Source organism: Oncorhynchus masou, chromosome 17 (assembly GCF_036934945.1).
Source record: "Oncorhynchus masou masou isolate Uvic2021 chromosome 17, UVic_Omas_1.1, whole genome shotgun sequence".
NCBI lineage: Eukaryota > Metazoa > Chordata > Actinopteri > Salmoniformes > Salmonidae > Oncorhynchus > Oncorhynchus masou.
Window position 1 is genome coordinate 2,327,696 of NC_088228.1, and position 13,502 is coordinate 2,341,197.

Sequence of the window (13,502 nt, forward strand, 5' to 3'; positions counted from 1 at the left end):
ATTGTATCTTTTATAAATAACTCCATGTGGAGTTATTGTCCATGTGGGCCCAACATGCCCACCAGTCAAAGCCAATACAACAGCGCCCCCTGGTGGCTAACTGTCTATACTGAATAATGTGTTTGTTTTGAAGAATAATAGTGTTTGGCATTTCATATATTTGACGTGTGAATCTTTAACTCAGGGCTAATTTGTAAGAGACATAATTGACTTAACATAATTACTTGTCAAATCACGGTAAACAAATGTCAACTCGGGAATAAAGATTCTCTGATATATAGAATCAATTAATAAAGTCAACACGGCTTTGTTTTGTCACAAATGACTACCTACTTCTAATATATATTATAATTTACAGAGGCACCCATAACAAAACCAAAGAATGCTGCAGGATTCTCCGGATGTAGAAATTATATTTTCACATTTTTATTTCCACTGATCTCCTCTAGCAGTTTAACATGATTTAAAAACATACCGTTATACAGAGATATTGAAGCGGGGGGGGGGGGAATAACAAAACAAAATCCATACAAAATGGCGTCTACTCATCAAGCACAACCAAATCTACAGTCATGTCTAGATGGGATACGGCTTGTGTAATTGAAGTCCAAAGTAATTTACCCTAATTATCCCAGCCTGCTATGTTAATTCTTCCAACCTGCTTCGAAAACTACATTTTGATAAAAGCTGTATCCCTTCTAGACCTAGGGGCTCTCATTCATTCCTACTTTCTCCCTCCCAGGAAGTAGGAATGAATGAGAACCCCTAGGTCTAGACAATTTTGGGTTTTTGCATAAAAATAAACCTAGCGCAACACAGCCGATTCAAATGACCAACTCATCATCAAGCTTTGATGATTTGAATCAGCTGTGTAGCTGGGCAAAAACCCAAAACGTACAGGAAGTAGGAATGAATGAGAACCCCTAGGTCTAGACAATCACCACCTCCTCCTCGATTCTTCTCGTTGTTTTTAAATAGGTTCATAAAAATAAACAAATTTAATGGAGGATCTAGAACAGGGGTCTCCAACCCTGGTCCTGGAGAGACCCTCCTGTAGGTTTTACCCTCTCCAACCCTGGTTTTAACTCCAACCCTGGTCCTGGAGAGAGACCTCCTGTAGGTTTTAACTCCAACCCTGGTCCTGGAGAGAGACCCTCCTGTAGGTTTTAACTCCAACCCTGGTCCTGGAGAGAGACCCTCCTGTAGGTTTTAACTCCAACCCTGGTCCTGGAGAGAGACCCTCCTGTAGGTTTTAACTCCAACCCTGGTCCTGGAGAGAGACCCTCCTGTAGGTTTTAACTCCAACCCTGGTCCTGGAGAGAGACCCTCCTGTAGGTTTTAACTCCAACCCTGGTCCTGGAGAGAGACCCTCCTGTAGGTTTTAACTCCAACCCTGGTCCTGGACCCTCCTGTAGGTTTTAACTCCAACCCTGGTCCTGGAGAGAGACCCTCCTGTAGGTTTTAACTCCAACCCTGGTCCTGGAGAGAGACCCTCCTGTAGGTTTTAACTCCAACCCTGGTCCTGGAGGAGACCCTCCTGTAGGTTTTAACTCCAACCCTGGTCCTGAGAGAGACCCTCCTGTAGGTTTTAACTCCAACCCTGGTCCTGGAGAGAGACCCTCCTGTAGGTTTTAACTCCAACCCTGGTCCTGGAGAGAGACCCTCCTGTAGGTTTTAACTCCAACCCTGTTCCTGGAGAGAGACCCTCCTGTAGGTTTTAACTCCAACCCTGGTCCTGGAGAGAGACCCTCCTGTAGGTTTTAACTCCAACCCTCCTGGAGAGAGACCCTCCTGTAGGTTTTAACTGGTCCTGGAGAGAGACCCTCCTGTAGGTTTTAACTCCAACCCTGGTCCTGGAGAGAGACCCTCCTGTAGGTTTTAACTCCAACCCTGGTCCTGGAGACCCTCCTGTAGGTTTTAACTCCAACCCTGGTCCCCTCCTGTAGGTTTTAACTCCAACCCTGGTCCTGGAGGTAGGTTTTAACTCCAACCCTGGTCCTGGAGAGAGACCCTCCTGTAGGTTTTAACTCCAACCCTGGTCCTGGAGAGAGACCCTCCTGTAGGTTTTAACTCCAACCCTGGTCCTGGAGAGAGACCCTCCTGTAGGTTTTAACTCCAACCCTGTTCCTGGAGAGAGACCCTCCTGTAGGTTTTAACTCCAACCCTGTTCCTGGAGAGAGACCCTCCTGTAGGTTTTAACTCCAACCCTGGTCCTGGAGAGAGACCCTCCTGTAGGTTTTAACTCCAACCCTGGTCCTGGAGAGAGACCCTCCTGTAGGTTTTAACTCCAACCCTGTTCCTGGAGAGAGACCCTCCTGTAGGTTTTAACTCCAACCCTGGTCCTGGAGAGAGACCCTCCTGTAGGTTTTAACTGGTCCAGACCCTGGTCCTGGAGAGAGACCCTCCTGTAGGTTTTAACTCCAACCCTGGTCCTGGAGAGAGACCCTCCTGTAGGTTTTAACTCCAACCCTGGTCCTGGAGAGAGACCCTCCTGTAGGGTCCTGGAGAGAGACCCTCCTGTAGGTTTTAACTCCAACCCTGGTCCTGGAGAGAGACCCCCTGTAGGTTTTAACTCCAACCCTGGTCCTGGAGAGAGACCCTCCTGAGAACCCTCCTGTCCTAGGTTTTAACTCCAACCCTGGTCCTGGAGAGAGACCCTCCTGTAGGTTTTAACTCCTGTAGGTTTTAACTCCAACCCTGGTCCTGGAGAGACCCTCCTGTAGGTTTTAACTCCAACCCTGGTCCTGGAGAGAGACCCTCCTGTAGGTTTTAACTCCAACCCTGGTCCTGGAGAGAGACCCTCCTGTAGGTTTTAACTCCAACCCTGGTCCTGGAGAGAGACCTGTAGGTTTTAACTCCAACCCTGGTCCTGGAGAGAGACCCTCCTGTAGGTTTTAACTCCAACCCTGGTCCTGGAGGAGACCCTCCTGTAGGTTTTAACTCCTGAGACCAACCCTGGTCCTCCTAGGTTTTAACTCCAACCCTGTTCCTGGAGAGGTTTAGGTTTTAACTCCAACCCTGGTCCTGGAGAGAGACCCTCCTGTAGGTTTTAACTCCAACCCCCTGGTCCTGGAGAGAGACCCTCCTGTAGTTTTAACTCCAACCCTTTTAACTCCAACCCTGGTCCTGGAGAGAGACCCTCCTGTAGGTTTTTCCAACTCCGACCCTCCTGTAGGTTTTTCCTGGTCCTGGAGAGAGACCCTCCTGTAGGTTTTAACTCCAACCCTGGTCCAGACCCTCCTGTAGGTTTTAACTCCAACCCTGGTCCTGACCCTCCTGATTCCTGGAGAGAGACCCTCCTGTAGGTTTTAACTCCAACCCTGTTCCTGGAGAGAGACCCTCCTGTAGGTTTTAAACCCTGTTCCTATTCCTGTAGGTTTTAACTCCAACCCCAGTTGTAACTGAGATTCAGCTTATCAACCAGCTAATTATTCATATCAGGTAGATCAGGGTTGGAAAACCTACAAGACAGTAGGACTCCAAGAACAGGGTTGGAGAACCCCATAGAGATAGATAGATGACTCATCTTTGTCTGATTCCTCCTGATGACCCGGTTGAACTCCAACTTCATTTATTTAACTACATTAAAATGGTGTAAGTCCTCAATGGCGCTGTCCATGTTAAATGGCCTTTTGGCCACTAGAGGCCTCTATCATTCTCTATGGAGAACCTTGATCTAGACTAGAGACGAGATGTTTCATAGAGGTCAGACTCCGGGGTCATAGCTCAGAGAGTTCAGAGTTCAGAGGGGATTTCTCCAAACAAAAAAATGTCACACAGACTTTACGCAACTAACTTGACGTGGTGTCGTAGTTACCACTGGGCTACATTTCACCATATCATCTGTTATTACACATGATCAACCACATGATCAAACACATCGAAAAGAAAAACAAAATCATATTTTTCAATTTTAAGTTTCACAAGGGTGCTTTCGGTGCTGTAGTGCTTCTCTGATGGAAACTGAACCAGGTTTAGAGGAAGAGGAGAGGAGAGGAGAGGTGAGGAGGTGAGGAGAGAGGAAAGGAGAGAGGTGAGGAGAGAGGAGAGGATAGAAGAGACAGCGAGGTGGTGTATCAGGGTCTGTTACCATGGAGACGTGAGGTGTATCAGGGTCTGTTACCATGGAGACGTGAGGTGGAGATGTATCAGGGGTCTGCTACCATGGAGACGTGAGGTGGAGGTGTATCAGGGTCTGTTACCATGGAGACGTGAGGTGGAGATGTATCAGGGGTCCGTTACCATGGCTGCATCTGACAACACCCGCCATGTGGATTACATCAGCAGATCTTGTCCTGTGATTGGTTTAAAAACCTGGTAGGAATCAAAGACATGCCTCTCAAATACAGATCTAGGAACATATTCCCTCTCATCAACATAACATTGATACCCCCACACTACCATCACCACACACCAGTGTCAGGGTCATATTCATTAGTTCAAAACGTAGAAAAAATGTTTTGCAATAGAAAACTAAAAAGGTCAGGTAGTCCCTGCCCGTTTGTCAGTTATCTTCTGTTAGGTGAACACGACCCTGAATAGTAGTAGGCCCACTAAACCCGGAGAGGAGGGAGGACCCTCTTCTGTCTCGGCACTCAGGAATGTCAGTGTGCCTTTTTCAGTTTTTTAAAATTTTATTTTAAATAGTGTTTTTTATATTTCCATTATGTTCAGCTCAGCCAGGGGCTGGCTGGCTGAGGGCCGCTGAAACTGTGGCCCCAGGGCTGGACCAGGAAGGAGCCGCTCGGTGTAGCTGAAACTGTGGCCCCAGGGCTGGACCAGGAAGGAGCCGCTCGGTGTAGCTGAAACTGTGGCCCAGGTGCTGGATCAGGAGGCTAGGGGTCTGTAGCTGTGGCCCCAGGGCTGAGATTAGGGGCCATGCTGTCATCTGTTAGCAGGGTAGTAGTTGGGGTCCAGGTAGTTATATCCAGGGGTCTGAGCCAGACAGTAGTCCCTGTCTAGGAAGGTCTCATGGTGATGGACAGGCTCCAGATGGTGGCTGGGCAGGTGGCTCTCTGTCTTGTACAGGCTGGAGGAGGTAAACACAGGGGAATCGATTGGGAAAAGCACTCCACATACACCGATACAGTTGTGGCCAAATATATTGACACCCTTGTACTTCTCTTAAATAATTCCCAATTTCTTCAATAGTAAGTTGGTCACCTTGCTGTCGGTTTTTACACATTGCAGAACCCATTTAATTTTTTTGTAAACTCTATTTTTCCAAATTAAAATTGTAAACTTAAAAGACAAAATGGCACGGACAAATGTAGTGGCACCGCAGAGCTAGTATTTGATCAAGGGAACTGCAGACAAATTATTCTTGTAGCAATGAGCACTTTTCTTTTGGACATTTGTCCCACTCTTCAGCATTAAACAAAAACTAATTATTCCAACGTTTGAGGGGTGCCCTCCACCAACTGCTGTTGTCAGATCTTGTCATAAGTTAGATCAGGATTCTTCGCTGGAACAGTCCAGCGACTCTTCTTAACCTCTGTTCAACCAAGTGTCTAAAACTGTGTCTCTGTTGAAGGTTGTGGGACTTCCAGTAGGAGGACACATTAAAACACATAAACGTCCCTTTTTCAGGACCCTGTCTTTCAAAGATAATTCGTAAAAATCCAAATAACTTCACAGATCTTCATTGTAAAGGGTTTAAACACTGTTTCCCAATGTTTGCTCAATGAACCATAAACAATTCATGAACATGCACCTGTGGAACGGTTGTTAAGACACTAACAGCATACAGACGGTTGGCAATTAAGGTCACAGTTATGAAAGCATAGGACACTAAAGAGGCATTTCTACTGACTCTGAAAAGCACCAAAAGAAAGATGCATAAGGTCCCTGCTCATCTGGGTGAACGTGCCTTAGGCATGCTGCTAGGAGGCATGAGGACTGCAGATGTGGCCAGGGCAATAAATTGCAATGTCCGTACTGTGAGATGCTTAAGACAGCGCTACAGGGAGACAAGACGGACAGCTGATCGTCCTCTCAGTGGCAGACCATGTGTTACAACACCTAGACAGAATCGGTACATCCGAACATCACCCCTGCGGAACAGGTACAGGATGGCAACAACAACTGCCCGAGTTACACAAGGAACAATCCCTCCATCAGTGCTCAGACTGTCCGCAATAGGCTGAGAGAGGCTGGACTGGGGGCTTGTAGGCCTGTTGTAAGGCAGGTCCTCACCAGACATCACCGGCAACAACGTCACCTCTGGCCACAAACCCACCATCGATGGACCAGACAGGACTGGCAAAAAGTGCTCTTCACTGACGAGTCAGGGTTTGTCTCACCAGGGGTGATGGTCAGATTCGCGTTTATCGTCGAGGGAATGAGCGTTACACCGAGGCCTGTACCCTGGAGAGGGATCGATTTGGAGGGTCCGTCATGGTTCTGGAGCGGTGTGTCACAGCATCATCGGACTGAGCTTGTTGTCAATGCAGGCAATCTCAACTCTGTGCGTTACAGGGGAGACATCCTCCTCCCTCATGTGGTACCCTTCCTGCAGGCTCATCCTGACATGACCCTCCAGCATGACAATGCCACCAGCCATACTGCTCATTCTGTGCGTGATTTCCTACAAGACATGAATGTCAGTGTTCTACCATGGCCAGTGAAGAGCCCGGATCTCAATCCCATTGAGCAGGTCTGGGACCTGTTGGATCGGAGGGCTAGGGCCATTTCCCCCAGAAATGTCCGGGAACTTGCAGGTGCCTTGGTGGACGAGTAGGGTAACATCTCACAGCAAGAACTGGCAAATCTGGTGCAGTCCATGAGGAGGAGATGCACTGCAGTACTTAATGCAGCTGGTGGCCACACCAGATACTGACTGTTACTTTTGATTTTGACCCCCTTTGTTCAGGGACACATTATTCAATTTCTGTTAGTCACATGTCTGTGGAACTTGTTCAGTTTATGTCTCAGTTGTTGAATCTTATGTTCATACAAATATTTACACATGTTAAGTTTGCTGAAAATAAACACAGTTGACAGTGAGAGGATGTTTCTTTTTTTGCTGAGTTTAGAAGCACCCAGGAATGGTTCAAGAAGAAATGCTGGACTGTTATGAAATGAATAGAGAACTATTTAAGAAAAGTGCAAAGAGGGTGCCAATATATTTGGCTGCGACTGTTGAGTAGTATAGAAGACAGAACGTCAACACTATAACATATTTCTTGTACCGTGGTGGGTAAAAACAGAGGAATTATGGGTTAATACATAACGATGAAACAGTTAACACAGAGATCAACAGAATACGCAACAAGGCTGCCATGCCGGCGTAGGAAGCTACAAGGGGACTTACTTCCTGTCTTGCTGGAGGTGGCAACCGGGTTCAGACATGTCAATCAAGGCAACTGAAAACTGGCAACTTGATGCATTTACATTACATTTAAGTCATTTAGCAGACGCTCTTATCCAGAGCGACTTACAAATTGGTGAATTCACCTTCTGACATCAGTGGAACAGCCACTTTACAATAGTGCATCTAAATCATTTAAGGGGGGGGGTGAGAAGGATTGCTTTATCCTATCCTAGGTATTCCTTGAAGAGGTGGGGTTTCAGGTGTCTCCGGAAGGTGGTGATTGACTCCGCTGTCCTGGCGTCGTGAGGGAGTTTGTTCCACCATTGGGGGGCCAGAGCAGCAAACAGTTTTGACTGGGCTGAGCGGGAACTGTACTTCCTCAGTGGTAGGGAGGCGAGCAGGCCAGAGGTGGATGAACGCAGTGCCCTTGTTTGGGTGTAGGGCCTGATCAGAGCCTGGAGGTACTGCGGTGCCGTTCCCCTCACAGCTCCGTAGGCAAGCACCATGGTCTTGCATCAATGAACTAACTCAAAATGTGAAAATAAACTTTTCCTGCATCTTAGCGGCATTTTTATTTTTTTACTGGTGTAAACTGGTATTATTGTTATGTCCCACACAATGTATTTTATGTGTGTTTTCAAAATAGTTTTAACACGTTTCAAGCATACTGAACAGAGCCCGAGCCAATACATTGACACACGCATCAATGAAACTGAAGTTGTCTACTGCACCAGGAACAAAACTATTAAGATGCATGCAGGGTATATAATGGGAGTTAAACCTCCCTGTTTAATTCCATTTAAAATCATTAGCCTACTGAACAGAGCCCCAGCCAGGCAGGACTCACCAGTCGGAGCAGTTGGAACAGAAGTCCACAGCGTTGTCTGAGGGACAGTCCTGACAATGCCACCGCACGCCCTGGATGGGCTCCACACCACACACGTCACACTGCAGAGAGAAACATGAGCTCAGATGATTTACACAAATACTTACGTCAAACCACATTACACTAAGGAGAGAGAGTTAGCAAGCTAGCACACATTACACTAAGGGAGAGAGTTAGCTAGCACACATTACACTAAGGAGAGAGAGTTAGCTAGCACACATTACACTAAGGAGAGAGAGTTAGCTAGCACGCATTACACTAAGGAGAGAGAGTTAGCTAGCACGCATTACACTAAGGAGAGAGAGTTAGCTAGCACGCATTACACTAAGGAGAGAGAGTTAGCTACCACACATTACACTAAGGAGAGAGAGTTAGCTAGCACACATTACACTAAGGAGAGAGAGTTAGCTAGCACACATTACACTAAGGAGAGAGAGTTAGCTAGCACACATTACACTAAGGAGAGAGAGTTAGCTAGCACACATTATACTAAGGAAAGAGAGTTAGCTAGCACACAATCTACTAAGGAGAGAGAGTTAGCTTGCTACCACACATTACACTAAGGAGAGAGAGTTAGCTAGCACACATTACACTAAGGAGAGAGAGTTAGCTAGCACACATTACACTAAGGAGAGAGAGTTAGCTAGCACACATTACACTGAGAGAGAGTTAGCTAGCTTGCACACATTATACTAAGGAGAGATAGTTAGCTAGCACACATTACACTAAGGAGAGAGAGTTAGCTAGCACACATTACACTAAGGAGAGAGAGTTAGCTAGCACACATTACACTAAGGAGAGAGAGTTAGCTAGCTAGCACACATTACACTAAGGAGAGAGAGTTAGCTAGCACACATTACACTAAGGAGAGAGAGTTAGCTAGCTACCACACATTACACTAAGGAGAGAGAGTTAGCTTGCACACATTATACTAAGGAGAGAGAGTTAGCTAGCACGCATTACACTAAGGAGAGAGAGTTAGCTAGCACGCATTACACTAAGGAGAGAGAGTTAGCTAGCACACATTACACTAAGGAGAGAGAGTTAGCTAGCACGCATTACACTAAGGAGAGAGAGTTAGCTACCACACATTACACTAAGGAGAGAGAGTTAGCTAGCACACATTACACTAAGGAGAGAGAGTTAGCTAGCACACATTACACTAAGGAGAGAGAGTTAGCTAGCACACATTACACTAAGGAGAGAGAGTTAGCTAGCACACATTATACTAAGGAAAGAGAGTTAGCTAGCACACATTACACTAAGGAGAGAGAGTTAGCTAGCTACCACACATTATACTAAGGAGAGAGAGTTAGCTTGCTACCACACATTACACTAAGGAGAGAGAGTTAGCTAGCACACATTACACTAAGGAGAGAGAGTTAGCTAGCACACATTACACTAAGGAGAGAGAGTTAGCTAGCACACATTACACTGAGAGAGAGTTAGCTAGCTTGCACACATTATACTAAGGAGAGAGTTAGCTAGCACACATTACACTAAGGAGAGAGAGTTAGCTAGCACACATTACACTAAGGAGAGAGAGTTAGCTAGCTAGCACACATTACACTAAGGAGAGAGAGTTAGCTAGCACACATTACACTAAGGAGAGAGAGTTAGCTAGCACACATTACACTAAGGAGAGAGAGTTAGCTAGCTACCACACATTACACTAAGGAGAGAGAGTTAGCTTGCACACATTATACTAAGGAGAGAGAGTTAGCTAGCACGCATTACACTAAGGAGAGAGAGTTAGCTAGCACGCATTACACTAAGGAGAGAGAGTTAGCTAGCACACATTACACTAAGGAGAGAGAGTTAGCTAGCACACATTACACTAAGGAGAGAGAGTTAGCTAGCACACATTACACTAAGGAGAGAGAGTTAGCTAGCACACATTACACTAAGGAGAGAGTTAGCTAGCACGCATTACACTAAGGAGAGAGAGTTAGCTAGCACACATTACACTAAGGAGAGAGAGTTAGCTAGCACACATTACACTAAGGAGAGAGAGTTAGCTAGCACGCATTACACTAAGGAGAGAGAGTTAGCTAGCACGCATTACACTAAGGAGAGAGAGTTAGCTAGCACACATTACACTAAGGAGAGAGAGTTAGCTAGCACACATTACACTAAGGAGAGAGAGTTAGCTAGCACACATTACACTAAGGAGAGAGAGTTAGCTAGCACACATTACACTAAGGAGAGAGAGTTAGCTAGCACACATTACACTAAGGGAGAGAGTTAGCTAGCACGCATTACACTAAGGAGAGAGAGTTAGCTAGCTACCACACACTAAGGAGAGAGAGTTAGCTCGCTAAGGACACAGTCAGAGTTACACTAGGGCATTGGGTCACCACCAGAACAGCTTCAATACACCTCGGTATAGATTCTACAGGTGTCTGTCGGGAGAAATTCCATCATTTGGTGTTTTGTTGATGGTGGTGGAAAACGCCGTCTCAAGTGTTCAATTGGATTGAGTTCTTTGAGTCAGTGACCACTGGTGTCCTGTGGATGGGGGGTGTTGTCATCCTTGAAGAGACCACTCCCATCTGGATAGAACTTCTTCACCATAAGGTCGAAGGTGATCACTCACAACGGCTGTGTATTTAATGGTGTTTACCTTGCCCTCTAAGGGGTTGAGTGGACCGGAACCACGGCAGGAAAATGCACCTCACACCAGAGCCGCCAGAAGCCTTATATTTACCTGTACATTCCAGCGGACAGCAGAGACACGTGGGTAGATAATCAGTAGATATAGCTTGAAGCCCGTATGAAAGCTGATTAACCACTACCTTGTATCCATGGTGCAATGCCAATGGCGGTGTGTGTATGTTGTATCCATGGTGATGTGTGTGCCTTGTATCCACGGTGATGTGTGTGCCTTGTATCCACGGTGATGTGTGTGCCTTGTATCCACGGTGATGTGTGTGCCTTGTATCCACGGTGATGTGTGTGCCTTGTATCCACTTGTATCCACGGTGATGTGTGTGCCTTGTATCCACGGTGATGTGTGTGCCTTGTATCCACGGTGATGTGTGTGTCTTGTATCCACGGTGATGTGTGTGCCTTGTATCCACGGTGATGTGTGTGCCTTGTATCCACGGTGATGTGTGTGCCTTGTATCCACGGTGATTTGTGTGCCTTGTATCCACGGTGATTTGTGTGCCTTGTATCCATGGTGATGTGTGTACCTTGTATCCATGGTGCAGGGCCATGCTACTCTCAGCCTGGATCTCCTGCAGTTTGTGTTTCTTCATTCTCTTCAGCTCCAGAAGCTCCTTGTACTCCGGCAGGTGTCTCAATTGACTGATTTAGACAGTGTTTATTAGACTCCTGTATTCCTTTACACATTGTCATATACACTGATTTAGACAGTGTGTTATATAGACAGTGTGTTATACACTGATTTAGACAGTGTGTTATATAGACTGATTTAGACAGTGTGTTATATAGACTGATTTAGACAGTGTGTATATAGACTGATTTAGACAGTGTGTTATATAGACTGATTAACAGCAGTGTGTCATATAGACTGATTTAGACAATGTGTTATATAGACTGATTTAGACAGTGTGTCATATAGACTGATTTAGACAGTGTGTTATTAGACTGATTTAGACAGTGTGTCATTTAGACAGTGTGTTATATAGACTGATTTAGACAGTGTGTCATATAGACTGATTTAGACAGTGTGTTATATAGACTGATTTAGACAGTGTGTTATATAGACTGATTTAGACAGTGTGTCATATACAGTGTGTATATAGACTGATTTAGACAGTGTGTCATATAGACTGATTTAGACAGTGTGTCATATACACTGATTTAGACAGTGTGTCATATACACTGAGTGTGTTATATAGACTGATTTAGACAGTGTGTTATATAGACTGATTTAGACAGTGTGTCATATAGACTGATTTAGACAGTGTGTCATATAGACTGATTTAGACAGTGTGTTATATAGACTGATTTAGACAGTGTGTTATATAGACTGATTTAGACAGTGTGTCATATAGTGTGTTATATAGACTGATTTAGACACTGATTTAGACAGTGTGTTATATAGACTGATTTAGACAGTGTGTCATATAGACTGATTTAGACAGTGTGTCATATAGACAGTGTGTCATATACACTGATTTAGACAGTGTGTCATATAGACTGATTTAGACAGTGTGTTATATAGACTGATTTAGACAGTGTGTTATATAGACTGATTTAGACAGTGTGTTATATAGACTGATATAGACAGTGTGTTATATAGACTGATTTAGACAGTGTGTTATATAGACAGTGTGACTGATTTAGACAGTGTGTTATATAGACTGATTTAGACAGTGTGTTATATAGACTGATTTGATTTAGACAGTAGACAGTGTGTTATATAGACTGATTTAGACAGTGTGTCATATAGACTGATTTAGACAGTGTGTCATATAGACAGTGTGTTATATAGACTGATTTAGACAGTGTGTTATATAGACAGTGTGTTATATAGACTGATTTAGACAGTGTGTTATATAGACTGATTTAGACAGTGTGTTATATAGACTGATTTAGACAGTGTGTTATATAGACTGATTGAGACAGTGTGTTATATAGACTGATTTAGACAGTGTGTCATATAGACAGTGTGTTATATAGATTGATTTAGACAGTGTGTCATATAGACAGTGTGTTATATAGACTGATTTAGACAGTGTGTCATATAGACTGATAGACAGTGTGTCATATACACTGATTTAGACAGTGTGTCATATAGACTGATTTAGACAGTGTGTTATATAGACTGATTTAGACAGTGTGTTATATAGACTGATTTAGACAGTGTGTTATATAGATGATTTAGACTGATTTAGACAGTGTGTTATATAGACTGTTATATAGACTGATTGAGACAATGTGTCATATCGACTGATTTAGACAGTGTGTCATATAGACTGATTTAGACAGTGTGTTATATAGACTGATTTAGACAGTGTGTCATATAGACTGATTTAGACAGTGTGTTATATAGACTGATTTAGACAGTGTCATATAGACAGTGTGTTATATAGACTGATTTAGACAGTGTGTCATATAGACTGATAGACAGTGTGTTATATGACTGATTTAGACAGTGTGTTATATACACTGATTTAGACAGTGTGTCATATAGACTGATTTAGACAGTGTGTTATATATATAGACTGATTTAGACAGTGTGTCATATAGACAGTGTGTTATATAGACTGATTTAGACAGTGTGTTATATAGATTTAGACAGTGTGTCATATAGACAGTGTGTTATATAGACTG

At 44.4% G+C, this 13,502-nt stretch overlaps 1 pseudogene; it reads right to left on the reverse strand.

Moving 5' to 3' along the window:
* Positions 1-3,776: 3,776 nt before the first annotated feature.
* LOC135558079 (ZZ-type zinc finger-containing protein 3-like) overlaps positions 3,777-13,502 on the reverse strand; it is a 39,297-nt pseudogene continuing 29,571 nt past the window's right edge.